This window comes from Pongo abelii, chromosome 9 (genome assembly GCF_028885655.2).
Source record: "Pongo abelii isolate AG06213 chromosome 9, NHGRI_mPonAbe1-v2.0_pri, whole genome shotgun sequence".
Classification (NCBI taxonomy): domain Eukaryota; kingdom Metazoa; phylum Chordata; class Mammalia; order Primates; family Hominidae; genus Pongo; species Pongo abelii.
Window position 1 is genome coordinate 58734738 of NC_071994.2, and position 17304 is coordinate 58752041.

Sequence of the window (17304 nt, forward strand, 5' to 3'; positions counted from 1 at the left end):
AAGTACCCTTGAAAACTTGTGTTTCTCCATATAAGCAAAGTCTAACTCCCTGTTGTGAAAAGCACATTTCACCTGTGAATTTTGGACTACTCTTTCTTCTTAGAGGAAAAACTATAATAACGTACTGTAATGTTAAACTTGAAGTAAATGACTTATCATATAAATGAACCTTCTACCGGGGCATGAAAATAAATCTGATTAACTCATCAATCTTTCTTTTGATCACATAGTTTTATTTGTGAGCCAAACATGTGTTGAACTATTAGCAGATACATACATTTTCCTAGCTTGGTTATGTGTGAAAACAGATCACCATCATTAAGAGAAGAAAATAAAATGGGTTAATATGAGCAGGTCAAATAGGACAAATTATTGAAGACCAGTAGTTTTTGCTTTCTGTGTTTGCTTATTAGCGTTACCTGAAATATAATTTTCTTCAGCTAAAAAAACTAAGGCAGTGAGAGAATTTCTTTAGACTCCAACCTTCACCTATGCCTATCTCCCACTACCTGCACCACCATATCTGTCTTCTCCCTGTTACCATAAGTTGGTTATCTTTGCTTCTATCTAAAACTGATTTCTCCACTAGACCTTATCCCCTCTAATGTACTCAGGGGCATCACTTCAGCAGTTCCTTCCTCTCAAGTTTTGTTCTCTACTGGATGATTCATCAACACAGAGAACCATGCCCTAAACCTTAAAGAGTCCTCTTGAGACAAACAAATGGAAAGACATTTCATGCCTTTTCCATGAATATTGTAAAAATGACTATATTACCCAAAGCAGTCTGCAGATTCAGTGCAATCTGTGTCGAAATACCAATGTCATTTTTCATAGAAATAGAAAAAGCTATCATAAAATGTATGTGGAACCAAAAAAGAAGCCAAATAGCCAAAGTGATCTTGAACTAAAAGAACAAAGCTGGAAGCATCATACTACCTGACTTCAAAATATATTACAAGGTTGTAGTAACCGAAACAGCATGGTATTCGTATAAAAACAGAAACAGACCAATGGAACAGAATAAAGAACCTAGAAATAAATCCACATATTTACAGCCAACTGATTTTCAACAAAGGTGCCAAGAACATACATTGGGAAAAAGACATTGTCCATAAATGGTGGTGGGAAAACTGGGTATCCATATGCAGAAGAATGAAAGTGGACCCCTATCTTGCACCACATACAAAAATCAACTTGAGATGGATTAAAGACTTAATGTAAGACCCAAAACTATAAAACTACTGGAAGAATACATAGGGGAAACCCTTCAGGACATTGGCCTAGGCAACCATTTTATAGTTAATATCTCAAAAGCAAAGTCAACAAAAATAGACTATTGCGATGATATTAGATTAAAAAGCTTCTGAGCCAGGTGCAGTGGCTCACGTCTGTAATCCCAGCACTTTGGGAAGCCAAGGCGGGCGAATCATTTGAGGTGAGGAGTTCAAGACCAGCCTGGCCAACATGGTAAAACCCCGTCTCTCCTAAAAACTAAAAATGCAAAAATTTGGGCGTGGTGGTACACCCCTGTAATCCCAGCTACTCGGGGGGCTGAGGCAAGAGAATTGCTTGAACCTGGGAGGTGGAGGTTGCAGTGAGCCGAGATCACGCCACTGCACTCCACCCTGGGCAACAGAGCGAGACCTTTTCTCAAAAAAAAAAAAGCTTTTGCACAAGAAAGGAGATAGTCAACAAAGTAAAGAGACCACCTGTTGAGTGGGAGAAAATATTTGCAAAGTACCCATCTGACAAGGAACTAATAAATATACAAGGTATTCAAACCACTCAACAGTAAAACAAACCATTAAAAAGTGGGCAAAGAACATGAATAGACATTTCTTGAAGACATACAAATGGCCAACAGGTATATGAAAAAATGCTCAATATCACTCATCATCAGGAAAATGCAGATAAAAACCACAAAGAAATATAATCTCATCCCACTTTGGCCATTATTAAAAAGACAAAAAAATAAAAAATAAAAAATGCTAGTGAGGATGAGGAGAAAAGGGAACTTATACAATGTTGGTGGGAATGTAAATTAAAGCCACTATGGAAAACGGTATGGCGATTTCTAAAAAAACTAAAATTAGAACTACCAGACAGTTCGGCAGTCCCACTGCTGGGTATTTATCCAAGGGAAAGGAAATCAGTATATTAAAGGAATACCTGTACTCCCATATTTATAGCAACAGTATTCATACTAGCTGAGATATGGAGTGAACCTAAGTATTTATCAGCAGATGAATGGATAAAGACAATGAGGTACGTGTACACAGTGGAATACTATTCAGCCATAAAAAGAGAATGAAAACATGTCATTGTAGCAACATGGATGGAATTGGAAATAAACTAGGCGCAGAAAGACAAATATCAAATGTTCTCATGTGGGAGCCAAAAAACTTGATCTTCTGGAGGTAGACAGTAGAATGATAGACACCAGAGACTTAAGAACGGTGTGTGGGTGGGATAGGGCTTATGAAGAAAGGTTGGTTAATGAGTACAAACATACAGTTAGATAGAAGGAATAAGTTCTAATGTTTGATAGCAGAGTAGGGTGACTATAGTTAACAATGTATTGTCTATTTCAGAATAGCTAGAAGACTTAAAATGTTCCCACCACATAGAAACGATAAATACTCAAGGTGATGGATACCCTAAATACTCTCACTTGAACATTACATTCCGTGCAGGTAACAAAATATCACATGGTACCCACATAAATATGTACAAATATTATGTATCCAAAAATTTTTTTAGGCCGGGCACAGTGGCTCACACCTGTAATCCCAGCACTTTGGGAGGCCAAGGCGGGCAGATCATGAGGTCAGGAGTTCGAGACCAGCCTGGCCAACATGGTGAAACCCCATCTCTACTAAAAATACAAAAAAATTAGCCGGGCGTGGTGATGCACGCCTGTAATCCTAGCTACTCAAGAAGCTGAGGCAGGAGAATTGCTTGAACCCTGGAGGCAGAGGTTGCAGTGAGCTGAGATCAGGCAACTACACTCCAGCCTGGGCAATAGAGTGGGACTCCATCTCAGGAAAAAACAAATATATATATATATATTTTTTTTAAAAGAATCCTCTTCTCTATATTCCACTTTTCCTGCCACCACTATTGGATGTCTTTATTCTTCTCTGAATAACTCCTTGAAACAACTGTCTTTGTTATCTTCAGTACCTCTTCTCCGTTTCTCACTTAAACCTCCTCCTTTTGGACTTTTTCTCATACCGTTTTGCTAAAACTGGTCATGATTACCAATAACCTTTTTGAGGTTACATCCAATGGATAGTTACTATTCTCATCTTACTTGTCCTATCAGCAGCGTTTGACACAGTTGGTTACTTCCTCCTTGATACACTTTCCTCTTGTTTTCCAAAACACCATGCTCACTTGATTTTCTTCCTGTCTCATGGGTACTCATACTTAGTCTCCTCTGCAAGTTCTTCCATTTTTCTTAACATTGGTATGACCCTGGCTTAGTCTCCTTGGCACTCTCTATCCTCACTCTCCTGATAATTTCCACCAGTCTCATAGCTTTAAATACCATCTCTGTGCCCCCAGTTCTCAAATTTATGTCTCTGACCTATACCTCTCTCTTGAACTCGAGTTTGTTATATCCAGCTGCCTTTTCAGTATTTCTACTTGGATGTTTAATAGGCATCTCGAACTCAACCAAAACCGAATTCTCAGTCTTCCTAACACCTGCCCCATCTCCATTGTTACCTACTCTATACTCTTTGGAGTCATCCTTGACTCCTCATCAGGAAATCCTCTTGTCTTCAAAATATATCTAGAATCTGATCATATTCAGTGCTGATCCAAGTCACCATTATGTCTCATCTAATTTACTTCGAAAGCCTTCCACAAGATTTCTCTGCTTCTCTCCTTGTCCCCCTACATCTCTCTTTTTTGACACAGCAGCTAGAGTGATCCTAATAAAACATAAATAAATTGTATCATTCCTCTGCTCAAAACCTTCAAGTGATTTCCTATTTCACTCAGAGTTCAGTCCAAAGTTCTTGGGCCCAGAAGGCCCTACATGATCCTGCCTTCTTCTCCATTACTTTTCTGACCTCATCTCCTACTGGTCTCCTGTCTTAGGATTTGTCCATGGCCTGTTTCTGTGCATGGATCAGCCAGGCCTATCCTTACCAATTTGCTGCCACCACCACCAATCCCCCCTCCAACCCCCCACCCACACACTCAACATCCAGAAGAGTGCTTGGTATATAGAAGTTTGCTGTTAAAGAGATTTGCTGAGTTCCTGAATGAACAGAGAATCTTGTGAAGTTTATTTTTCTGTTATATTTTCTGATAACTTGTAACCATCCTGAGGTCTGATGTAAATGTCATCCCCCCACCCCATAAAGGGTTATTTCCACCGTTTTTCTCATTGATACACACTATTCAGGTTCCAGTGGTGTGGTTTTGATTTATTAAAATGTATTTGTCATTAATGTAACTATAATATAATAAAATGATTGGAGTTAGAAACCTAAATGATAAAAGGTCTTTAATCCATAAGCAAAGCACTAAATCTGGTGAAGCTCTCTTACTTTGGTTCAGGCATTATCAATAAAATAGGAATAGTGCTGTTTGTCACCCTGTTTCTCATTGAGGTAATAGTATAATCCTTTTGATTTGTAGAGAACCTTAGTTTACAAAGGTCTTTTTTATGTTAACTTGTTTCAATACATTAGGTATGAAGCATTTTTTTATAGCTTAGATGATTTCCATATATCCAAAGAATAGAAATGTATGGAAAATGGTATATGTGAAATCAGATCTCATGTTTATGATTTTTGAATGGGTAATCAAATCAACTAATATTTTACTGTACATTTTCAAGAGTACTGTCTTAGGCATATAGGCCAGAGGCAAATTATTTTATGATAATCTAGGATATCCTTTAATATATATTGTTTTTCTACCCTTTGACCTTTACCTACTTGATTTGATTTTTTTCATCATATTTCAGTAGTTGAACATTTAGTAGTCTGTTGAACTTTAGACTTAAAGGAAAGCAGAAACATAAAAGTATCATTTAGATATTAGAGTCCACAGTCACATTTTCTCAGTATATCAATGGTCACGATTTGGGCTGTTATTTTGTTACTGAGGCCATGAGAAAGAATGAATTTGGTTATTTATCCTGTTTTTGTTGTTGTTGTTGTTGTTGTTTTTGAGACAGACTCGCTCTGTTGCCAAGGCTGGAGTGCAGTGGCGCAATCTTGGCTCACTGCAACCTCCACCTCTCAGGTTCAAGCAGTTCTACTGCCTCAGCCTCCCAAGTAGCTGGGATTAGAGGAGCGTACCACCACACCCAGCTAATTTTTATATTTTTAGTAGAGACAGGGTTTTACCATGTTGGCCAGGCTGATCTCCAACTGCAGCTCCTGACCTCACCGCCTGCCTCAACCCACCAAAGTGCTGGTATTACAGGCCTGAGCCACCACACCTGGTGCTGTCCTTGTTTTTTGATACAGGATCTTGCTCTCTTGCTCAGGCTGGAGTGCAGTAGTGCTGTCTGCCCACTGCAACCTCCATCTCCTGGGCTCAAGTGATCCTCCCACCTCAGCCTCCTGAGTAGCTAGGACTGTAGACACACACCACCATGCCCGGCTAATTTTTGTATTGCCTAGGCTGGCCTTGAACTCCTGGATTCAAGTGATCCACCCGAGCTGGCCTCCTGGATTACAGATGTGAGCCACTGCACTAGGCTCCCTTGTTCTTTTTGAAACTTAGCAGTTTCACTCTGTAGATTTATTTTATTTTATTTTATTTTATTTTATTTTATTTTATTTTATTTTTGAGACAGAGTTTCGCTCTGCCACCCAGGCTGGGGTGCAGTGACATGATCTCGGCTCACTGCCATCTCTGCCTCCTGGGTTCAAGTGATTCTCCTGCCTCAGCATCCTGAGTAGCTGAGACTACAGGCATGTGCCACTGCACCCACTAATTTTTGTATTTTGTATGTTAGCCAGGCTGGTCAAACTCCTAACCTCAGGTGATCCACCTGCCTCAGCCTCCCAAAGTGCTGGGATTACAGGCATGAGCCACCTCGCCCGCCTGGATTTTAATTTTATGGTGTAATCTGAATTAATAAAGATTTAAAATTTACCAAATGTTGAAAACTATTAGTATATAGTATGGTACCCAGAAAAGAAGTGTTCCACTCAGTGATACTTCCATATGTTATGAATTTATGTGTGAGGAATGTCAGTGGACTAATTGGCCCCTCCCTTGGAGGATGTACTCTCAGCTATGCTTGTGCCAGAATCTCCAGGTTTATTTGATCTCTGTAGAGTACTTTTTTTTTTTTTGAGATGGAGTCTCACTCTGTCGCCCAGGCTGGAGTGCAGTGATGCAATCTCAGCTCACTGCAAGCTCCGCCCTCCAGGTTCATGCCATTCTCCTGCTTCAGCCTTGATCTCTGTGGAGTCCTTTTATCAGAGTGCTATAGATATCTTCAACCTCAGTTTACATAGTGTTTTGAAAACTAACTAGGGGAATGAGGAGGTGGTAGTTGGTGAATAATGAAGGAACAAACCAATTCATGTAGCAAAAAAAAAAAAACCTAACTGGTAGTATGCATTGAAACTTAACACAAAGATTCTTTTTCCTATTACTGTAGGAGCAAAACATAAACTGACTATACCTATCTTAATCAGCTTCACATACAAGATCCCTGAAAAATAGTGGGTATGGATGGGCACCAGGTGAGCCACCACAAAGTTTCTCTACCACAACCACCACCCCTGCCCCTGGCAAAAAAAGAGGAAGTTTAAAAGGCTTTGGCGATTCCTTACTCCAGTCTCAGCAGAGTGTGAAAGTTCTCTTTTGAAGGTTGACTTATTTTAAAAAGCTATATAGATGATTGTAGTTAATTTATAGCTCTGAATCCTAGGCTTTAGGCCTTTAACATATACACAGTTTGACCTTTTACTAGTTGCAGTTTAATAATAGTAAAATTGAAGAGTAGGTGTTTATTCCTGGTTAAAGCCAATACCTACCTCAGAATTTTTCTTGGTAAAACTTCATAAATACTGTATATTTCAACCTCTGAGTTTTAAAAATGTCATTTTAAAATTTTGTTCCTAAAAATCAAATAAACAAGGATCAGAAACAGTAAGTTTGGAAGGGTGCTATTAACAGAGATTCAGGGACCAGTTTTACCTTTGTTAAAGTGTTGTTTAAAAATGTGGGAGTGGAAAACCCTGAAAATGCTGCAGCTGAATGATTTGTTTCTGTAGTTTCCACTCTTTAGTCCATACTGAATATTTAGATAAAGAAAGGAAAAGGTAAAGAAAAAGAAGAGAGCTTACCTGTTAATATTTCTTTGAGGACAGAAGCTAGTAAACATGACAAGTTTTTCTTCACTGTGTTATCCAACGCTGTTCTTCCCTCTGGCCATCCTAGATTAAGTGTTTGTCCTACAGAAACTGTACTTTCAGGATATGGCACCCGAGGCACATGGCCCATGTGGGTTTACTAGTGCACACTTGCTTGTGTGCAGGTTTGGGTGTCTCTTCCCCACACCTTTCACAGACTTCCTTTGGGAATAACTGCCTCATCTTCAAGGTAAGTAGCATTTTCTTCCAATCCTAGAGAGTCAGGGAATCATGAGTGAAATTTAAACGCTGAGAGCTTAGTCTGCTAAATGTTAAATCCTTTTCTGCCAAAGCAATAATGATAACAGAAATAATGATAACAGAAATTCAAAGCAATAATGATAGATTTGAAAGCTTTTAAAAAAGCTATTGTGTAAGTTAACAGTTGATTTTTATTTTATTAGTAAATGAAAGGTAGGAGAAGCTGATTCATTTGGCTTCCTGTCGTTATTCCTATAGAATACCTCTAACATAATAGAGTCTTAAATTAGTCTTTTTCACAAAACGTTAATTTTAATGGAATTACTTTGATTCTGATTCTTTTTTTAAGAATAGAATTTTAACTCTCCTTCAGATTTATTGGCCTTTGTGCTTATGCCTACCAGGTAGCATCTTTCATCTTTTATGACTTACTATGATAGCTGAATGATTTTGTCACACTGTTTCTTTTTTGGAGTAGTTATTGTTTTGGTGTCTCATTTTAGCAAGACTTATACCTACTTACCTTCACTTTTGAAAACTTAAATTTTTATGTAAACGAATTTAAACCTTTTTTATGGTGTGTGTTTATTTTCAAGAAGTGTAAACCTGCTGACAGCTTTCTTTAAACTTTTTCTTATTGATTGTGGTTGTAGAAACTTTCTAGAGCTCAAGTAAAGCACATTTTTCTGAGTGTTTAAAAGATAAATTGAGGCCCCCTAATTTCTTTGGAAGAAAAGCTCCATAGCCTGCACAAAGCCTGTAAGTAGTATTAGAAGCTTACATATTCATACACTATAAATAAAAAGGCCTTTTGTAAGCCATGTAATGGATTTGCAGGGTTTGCACTTAATAGCACAGATCAGAACTCCTTTGCTCATACAGTTGTTTGAAATGTTCTTCCTTCTTCAGAGATAGACCTGTTTTTTGTTTTTTATTATGAAAGAAAAATAATCCTCATATGTTCTCGGTCTAGTTTCTAAATAGATGGTCAGTAAGCTACTGTTTGGGATTACTTGGGCTCCATAGTTTGCTGTGTAGCACAGATGCCAGACCTAGGACCATTATGTGGGCCTGAGCAAGTAACATCCAGGAGTAAAAATGCTGGGCAGGTAGTTTACTTTTGCTGATTAAGGGTGAGGTCAGAAAAATTATTGTTGAGTTATTTTATAGTTTACTTTGGGCTTATGGATTCTTTCTCTAATATAAAATAGCTTCATTTAAGTTCTAGGAAGTAGTGATCATTTGTAAATACTCTTAGGAGATAAATGAAACTGGCTGTCTTAAGTGTTTAAATAGTGGCTTTAAATCAGGTAGTGTATACTAGTGCACTGTGAATATACTTGCCTAAATTATTCAATGAATTTTTGGGTCCATTGAGTGTAGAGTGTCGGTTTCCTAATACTAGAAAAATTATGTCTTATTTCCTAAGGATTAAGTTTGGAGATCAGATCCTACCTGACATTTAAAGGAAGTTTTGCTTAAGATTGTTACTCAAAGTCTGTTAGCTCTTCAACTGCTAATCTGGAATTGTAGAAGGGCACTTCTGAAATCTGACTCTGCTTGAGTAAAAAGGTCAGTGTGTTGGGGACTTGGGGTATGGCAGTTTGCCAAAAACTCTTCTTGTTATAGCAGGTATCGAGAATATTCAAATTTCTCCTAAGATGTTTGAGAAAAGAGTTTGGTTTGATAAGTGTTCACAAAGTAGATGAGAATCTTCCGCCAAATCTTTTTTCTTATTTGTTTGCATAAACATTATCTTAAAGTGGCATGGTTCATCGAATTTTGAACTTTGATGAGTTTTTCTTTTTTTACTTTCTTATTTCAGACCTTAGTTATAATTCCTTTTTTTTTTTTTTACAAAGTAGTTCGATTTTTAAAAGTTTAGATATACTTCACAGTGAAGTCTATGTGTGATAGAGATAAGACTAGGTCTAATGTTGGTGTTTGTAACTTCCTCAGGTGAATTGTGACCTTTATAGGCCAAGCGACTGCTGCCTCGACTTGGTTCCTATTTTGAGTGTTAATGGCTTTGGCTGGGAAGTCTTGGCAAGGACTTATTTGGTGGTATTATGGTAGCATTTGCCTGAACATATTCTATAAAGAGAAACAGAATGTAAATTCCAGGATTTAAATGTGTGTTTTTAAAAATAGGGATTTAAAAATTTAGCATCAGTATAATTTGACCCATTAGACCAGATATAATAGCTTTAACAAAGTATGTTGATGTGTTTATGTGTGAAAAATTCACTAACTATAAAAAGACCCTTAAGTTTTCATTAGTTCTGATAACTTCTGTGCGAATGAATGGAATACCACCACTGTTGCATGTGATTGAATGCTTAATTATAGTCATATCATTTAGGTACGTAATCTATGGGAGAAGGATTTTCCTTCCTATCTCACAAGAACCATCATAATATTTCATATAGATTATAAGACAGGTTCTTTTAGAAAGGTTTTAAAATTCCTTTTGCTAATGCATCCTTACTATAAACTGGGGACTTAATGAAATCTTCAATAGTCATCATTTCATGAATCATCCTTTGGATATGAAATTCTAAACCAAACTCTTGTAGAAATTGGCTCTTTTTCACTTTCTTTAAAGGACTTTTTAAGTACAGTATAAGAAATTAGAGATTTTTATTTGGTCTAAATTCTGTCCAGATGACTGAACAGCTAAGACTTTAATTCATATTAAGTCTGTGAAAGAGAGCTCACTGTCTGGCGTATTTTAATCTGTATGTTCAGTGAGTGTGGAAAGATGTGTTGCCTTTTTTTATAGCCTCATTTGAAGTAGACCGACTTATTCTACAAATTGCCATGAAGAGCAAGTTCTTGATTAGGTAAGAAAATATGCTTTAGTTAAGGACCTGTAAAGTTTGGAAGTTCACAAAACCACCTGCACTTCTGACACTCATTGCAAGTTCATGGTTTCCCAAGGCCACTCTAAGGTTCTATAATTATCTAGAAGGACTTTAAAAGCTCACTGAAAGCTATTATACTCACAGTTATTACTTATTATGGCAAAAGATACAGATTAAAATAGGCTAAGGAAACACACGTGGGCAACCCAGAAAGTTTCAAGTGCAAAGCTTCTAGTTGTCTTCTCCCAGTGGAATCATACGCAGTGCTGACTTTTCCCAGTAACAGTATGTATCATGCATGGAGTATTACCGACCAAGGTAGCTCACCTGAGCCTTGGGTCTAGAGTTTTTATCAGGGCTTGGTCATATAGACACCATTGACTGCCTATGAGGCTGACCTTTAGTCTCTAGCTCCTCCAGAGGTTGAGCTGTTAACCTATCACTGCATGGCCCAAAGACCCCCCCATAAATCACATTGTTAGACTGTCTGGTGTAGATAAAGAACACTCTAATTAGGAAGTTCTGAGGGCTTAGACATCACCTCCAGGAGCCAAGGGCAAAGGCGTGGCCTCTCTGGGTAAAGTTAATTCTTTACTACACAGAACCAAGCTGTAAGGCATTTTGCCTTATTTTGCTTGAACTTTAAAAATATCCGAATACAGGAGCTGCTGCCACCGTTGCTGCAGCCACGGCAGGCACCGCCACCGCTGCCAGAGGAGTGGGCTTGGGAAGGAAGTGGTCACCTCGCTTGGAGCTTCACTCGGAAGCATCCTCCTCCCCTGCAGCCCTCCCACGGGAATGACTGGATGAAAGTGAGCTGGTACAGAAAGCCAACTCACTGAGCAGGCTGAGCGCTATGATGATATGGCTGTAGCCATGAAGGCAGTCACAGAACAGAGGCATGAATTGTCTAACGAAGAGAGAAATCTGCTCTCTGTTGCCTACAAGAATATGGTAGGTGACCGCCGCTTTCCTGGCATGTCATCTCCAGCATTGAGCAGAAAACAGAGGAATGAGAAATGGCAGCAGATGGGGAGAGAGTAGCATGAGAAGATAGAGGCAGAACTGCAGGACATCTGCTATGACGTTCTGGAGCTGTTGCACAAATATCTTATTCTCAATTCTATACAACTAGAGAGTAAGGTGTTCTATTTGTAAATGAAAGGAGATTATTTTAGGTATCTTTCTGAAGTGGCATCTGGAGACAACAAACAAACCACTGTGTGGAACTGCCAGCAGGCTTACCAGGAAGCATTTGAAATTAGTAAGAAAGAAGAAATGCAGGCTACACATCCAATTTGACTTGGTCTGGCACTTAAATTTCTCAGTCTTTTACTATGAGATTCTAAACTCTCCTGAAAAGGCCTGCAGCCTGGCAAAAACAGTATTTGATGAAGCAATTACTGAATTGGATACACTGAATGAAGAGTCTTATAAAGACAGCACTCTGATCATGCAGTTACTTAGGGACAGTCTCACTCTGTGGACGTCGGAAAACCAGGAAGATGAAGGAGATGCTGGGGAGGGAGAGAAGTAATGTTTCTTGTGCTTTGTAATCTGTTCAGCGTCACTCTGTACCCTCCACATATATCCCTTGTGTGATAAAAAATAATTGTATGTTGACTTTGGATTTTTCACAGCCTCAGCCTAGCAAAAATGGTTCATGGGATAAACAGCTGGTGTTTGTATTCTAAAACTCAGATTGATCACATAAATGCCACGGCATTCTGAAGTTTTGATTTTGATTAACATTGACAGGATTACTGTGTGTTTAAATTTTTTTTAATTCAACACTGTGATTATGGGGTTTTGTAATTTAGCAAAACTCTTACTTGTAGAAAAAATAGACCTGAATTATGTGTAACTTTTTGGAAAGTTTAATCTGATATCAGAATCATTGAAATACAATTCCATTGTAAAGTTGTACAGAAGGTTATAGAGATTATATTGTGATGCTGGAACCTGGAGTGAGACACACATCATTTGGCATTTGAGTTTAATGGTAATTCATAGTAATGCTGCCTATTGTTTGGCACTTAAAGACACTTGACCTGTTTGGGCTGTTGCCACTCAAAAGTTCATGACCACAAATGTCCACAGTGTCTTCCTCTGAGGAAACTCGAATCCTGAAATTTAAATTCTTTGTGGCAGATAACTGGCTTATGACACCTTGAAAAGTCCAAGTGCTCATATAACACACCTGACTAAATCCCCTTTTCTACTGCAATGTGTTAACTTTGTTACCAGTTTGCAACTTGTGCTTCAATAATGGAATCTATTTTCATTGTTAACACTGAGCTAAAGAAAAGCCATGTGTTTTATGAATGACCTTATCTGTTTCCTGGATAATACCTTTAAGAATAATCTTCTGAGTCAGGCATGGTGGTGTGGGCATATAATCCCAACTACTTGGGAGGCCAAGGCAGGAGGATCGCCTGAGCGTAGGAGTTTAAGGCTGCAGTGCCCTGTGGTTGCACCTGTGAATAACTGCACTCCAGCCTGGACCACATAGGGAGACCTCATCTCTAAAAAAAAAAAAAAAAATAGAATGATGTTCCGTAGAGATTGCCTTTCACTTGAGGAGTACTGAATTTCCTGGCTCGGGGCTTTTAAATTTTGAAATCAAAACATTCTTTCCCACCATCCTTTTTTTTTTTTTTTTTGAGATGGAGTCTTGCTGTGTTGTCAGGCTGGAGTGCAGTGGCATGATCTCGGCTCACTGCAACCTCCGCCTCCCGGGTTCCAGCAATTCTCCTGTCTCAGCCTCCCAAGTAGCTGGGACTACAGGCACGCACCACCACACCCAGCTAATTTTTGTATTTTTAGTAGAGATGGGGTGTCACCATGTTGATCTCGATCTCTTGACCTCATGATCCACCCGCCTCGGCCTCCCAAAGTGCTGGAATTGCAGGTGTGAGCCACCGCACCTGGCCCCCCACCATCGTTTTTGACTGTTGACTTTGGTTTTCTCTTCCCTCCTCTCTAAATTTCTGTCCTTCTGCTTCCTTACTTTTTTTGCTTTTGTCTTTACCTGTCTTTTGTTCACTTTTTAATGCTGTATATGGGTAGGGGTGAGAGAGATTAGTGAGCACCTTGGTGAGCAAGCCTGGCTTTAAAGACTTGAGAAGAGCTTCTAGCACCAGAGCTCTGTTTTCCTCCAGTTCTCAACACAGTGTTGCTCTTCAGTCATACCAGGATCTGAATCAAAAAAAGTATTTTTAAATATCCCTGACTTCTCCCTGTATTGAGGCTGGCCCTGATCATGCTTTTTAGTGCCCCTCACCAGGTCTCCCAAGTGCACTTAACCAGCTCAACTCTCAGATGTGTTTTAACGAGACCCTATATTCAGGGAAGTTGTGTGGACACTGCAGTGGAGAGAATTGATAATAGGCCTATCAGTCTCACAATATTACCCCTCTACCTTTAACATTCCATCTAGCTGTAGAGTCCATCTCTTTGTCCATCTGCTGAAATGAGAAAAGAAAACCTCAGGCACTGATTTAAAACAAACCAAAAAAAGAAAAAAAACAAAAATCCCTCCTTTCTAACTGAACAAAAATGTGCAGTTAATAGTTGGCTCTTGAAAATGCAGTAGTGAATGTGGAGCTAAGCCTGTTTGTATATCTGGTAGCTCTTTTCTTGCTTTGTTTTTCCTTAACCAGTATTCTGCCTAACGTTTTCTTCTGTGATGGTTATATTGCCTAGCAAGCACACCTGTGGTTGTGAAAATAGTATAGCAAAAAAGAAAAATCCCCAGTTATTGATGTACTAGATTTGTGTATGTCTCTTAAACAGTTCCAGTTTCACCTTACACAGAATAATCAGGAAAAGTGTAAAAATTCAAAAGCGAAATAAAAATTTTATCAGTTAAAAACAAAAAATACCCAAATACAAAAAAAAAAATCTGCCAAAAGCTTCCTGCCTAATGCTGTAATTTGAAGATGAGATGGGCAACATGGAGCAATGGAAAAGGAGGATGTGTGCTCACTGAAGCATGAGCTGGGCCACCACTCCTGTTACAAACCAGGAATTATAGCAGATTCCTATACTTTGAGGTTTTTTTCTTTTGTTTTTGTTTTTTGCAATAGCAAATAGGTGGGATGCCAGGCACAGTGGCTCATGCCTGTAATCCCAGCACTCCAGGAGGCTGAGGAAGGAGGATAGCTTGAGCCTGGAATTTGAGACCAGCCTGAGCAACATAGTGAGACTACCTCTCTATTAGAAAAAAAATTTTAATGGTTACAGAAAAGATCTAATGTTTTTTCTTCCTTGTGTTAAGGTGTTTTAGTAAAGTTTTCTCAAATTATATTGCATTTTACATTTTTTCTAATCCTTTGAATTTGTTGTGAGAGACCAAAATTATAAATCAGTTTTCCCCTCCCTGCCAAAAATGGAAACCAAAGCAAGTCCAAGAGATTGAATTGTGGTAATTATGGTAGTATTCTTTGTTAAAGAATTTGGATGTTCCCTTGGAAACAGAATTTTTTTTTTATTATACTTTAAGTTTTAGGGTACATGTGCATAACGTGCAGGTTTGTTACATATGTATACATGTGCCATGTTGTTGTGCTGCACCCATTAACTCGTCATTTAACATTAGGTATATCTCCTAATGCTATCCCTCCCCCCTCCCCCCACCCCACAACAGGTCCCGGTGTGTGATGTTCCCCTTCCTGTGTCCATGTGTTCTCATTGTTCAATTCCCACCTATGAGTGAGAACATGTGGTGTTTGGTTTTTTGTCCTTGCGATAGTTTGCTGAGAATGATGGTTTCCAGCTTCATCCATGTCCCTCCAAAGGACATGAACTCATCATCATTTTTTATGGCTGCATAGTATTCCATGGTGTATATGTGCCACATTTTCTTAATCCAGTCTATCATTGTTGGACATTTGGGTTGGTTCCAAGTCTTTGCTATTGTGAATAGTGCTGCAATAAACATACATGTGCATGTGTCTTTATAGCAGCATGATTTATAATCTTTTGGGTATATACCCAGTAATGGGATTGCTGGGTCAAATGGCATTTCTAGTTCTAGATCCCTGAGGAATCGCCACACTGACTTCCACAATGGTTGAACTAGTTTACAGTCCCACCAACAGTGTAAAAGTGTTCCTATTTCTCCACATCCTCTCCAGCACCTGTTGTTTCCTGACTTTTTAATGATTGCCATTCTAACTGGTGTGAGATGGTATCTCATTGTGGTTTTGATTTGCATTTTTCTGATGGCCAGTGACGATGAGCATTTTTTCATGTGTCTTTTGGCTGCATAAGAAATTTTTAAAGAATTTAACTGCCGAAGGGGCTTAGCCCTGAATTATGGTGGCTGGTCGGGCAGAATTGTTTGAATAAAGTGAAGCAGTGATAGTGTTGATGATGTAGGATTTTCTTCTGTCACTCTGCAAGCCAGGGATCTCTGAAGAGCGACACCCTGCCTGGGCCTCCCTCAACCATGCTACCTGCTGCTGGAGACAGCCCTCCCATTCGGCCCACTTGGGCCGAGTCTGGCTTACCCACTGGTTCCCGAGTTCTTGTCCTGTGCCCACAAAGAATGGGGATGCACTGACAATCAAAGAGTGAGCAAGACAGGGAGTTTTATTGATTGATGAAAGAGCTTTCAGTGGAGAGGGGATGCAGGGGTGGTTCCCCTACCCAAAGGTGGGAAAGTCCCCTCTAAATGGCTGAGTCCTGGGGCTTCTTACAGGCTCAGAATAGGGGAAGGGCAGGCCATAGGTAGTATTGGAAAAGGCAACATTTGATTGGTTAAAAGGCATTATTGAGGAAGAATCAATGGGAAAGGGTGGGCAAACAGGAATAGAAGTTCTCACTCTAGGTCAGGGGTTTCATCCGGGACCAGCAGTCCAATCTTTCAGCCTTGAGGCTGTTTTTGGCTTGAAGGTGGCGTTTCACCGGGGACCCACCCCATCTGCCTCAGCATTTGGCTGCCTCCTGTTGCTATTAATGAAATCCATAATTTTAAATATTTTACTGTATTAATGACTTTTCAGCACTGTTTCCAACCACATGCCTTCAAAGCAGTAGAGCTTCAGCAGTTCACTTTTCTGATTTTCAGGTAGTAGAGATATTGATGAGTTCTTTCATTTGGTTTAATACCACCATACCATTTATTTTGGAGTGCTCATATATTTATAAACAATTTTAATAATTACCTTCTACATTCCAGCAGAAGGCAAGAGAAGGGAAGTTTCCAAAAAAGCACATCCTAAGGACGTCTAACCATCTGAGGCCTTTTCTCTAGGACTCCTAGAAGATAAACAATTCTGTTGATTTCAGGAGATCATTCAGCAACAGTTTGCCACCCTTAACATTTAGTATTTAGGCTGCATAATAAGGATTATAGAGACCTTTCCTTCAGAAAATAGGTTTTTAAACTAATAAATATAGTGATAACTGTTGAGAGAGCAGATTCTAGTTGTTGTGCTGATGTTTTGGGAATTATGGTTAATGGAGGAAAGATGATTGGCAAAGATTAGCTTTCACCACAATTTAATGGTAGAGAGAAGATGGGATCTGATATTCGAGAGCATTAAACTTTTTTGTTAGTTTAGAATGGCTTAGAGTTTGTTGACAGAGTTTGTTGATGGTTTTGGTAAAAAGCAGGATCATCTAACAGGTAATTAGAAGACCCAGGTAATTCACAAGGCCCTTCAGGAAGTTTGCTTCCCAGCTACTCGGGAGGCTGAGGCAGGAGAATCGCTTGAACTCAGGAGGCGGAGGTTGCAGTGAGCCGAGATCATGCGACTGCACTCCAGCCTGGGTGACAGAGTAAGACTCCATCTCAAAAAAAAAAAAAAAAAAAGGGCGGCAATTAAGGTTAA

General features: G+C 39.1%; 1 protein-coding gene and 1 pseudogene across 3 annotated transcripts in view; both read left to right on the forward strand.

The window, feature by feature from the left end:
- Window positions 1-17304, forward strand: part of TSG101 (tumor susceptibility 101) — a 59014-nt gene that overhangs the window by 24756 nt on the left and 16954 nt on the right.
- On the forward strand, window positions 6-12766 carry LOC129048676 (14-3-3 protein beta/alpha-like; annotated as a pseudogene).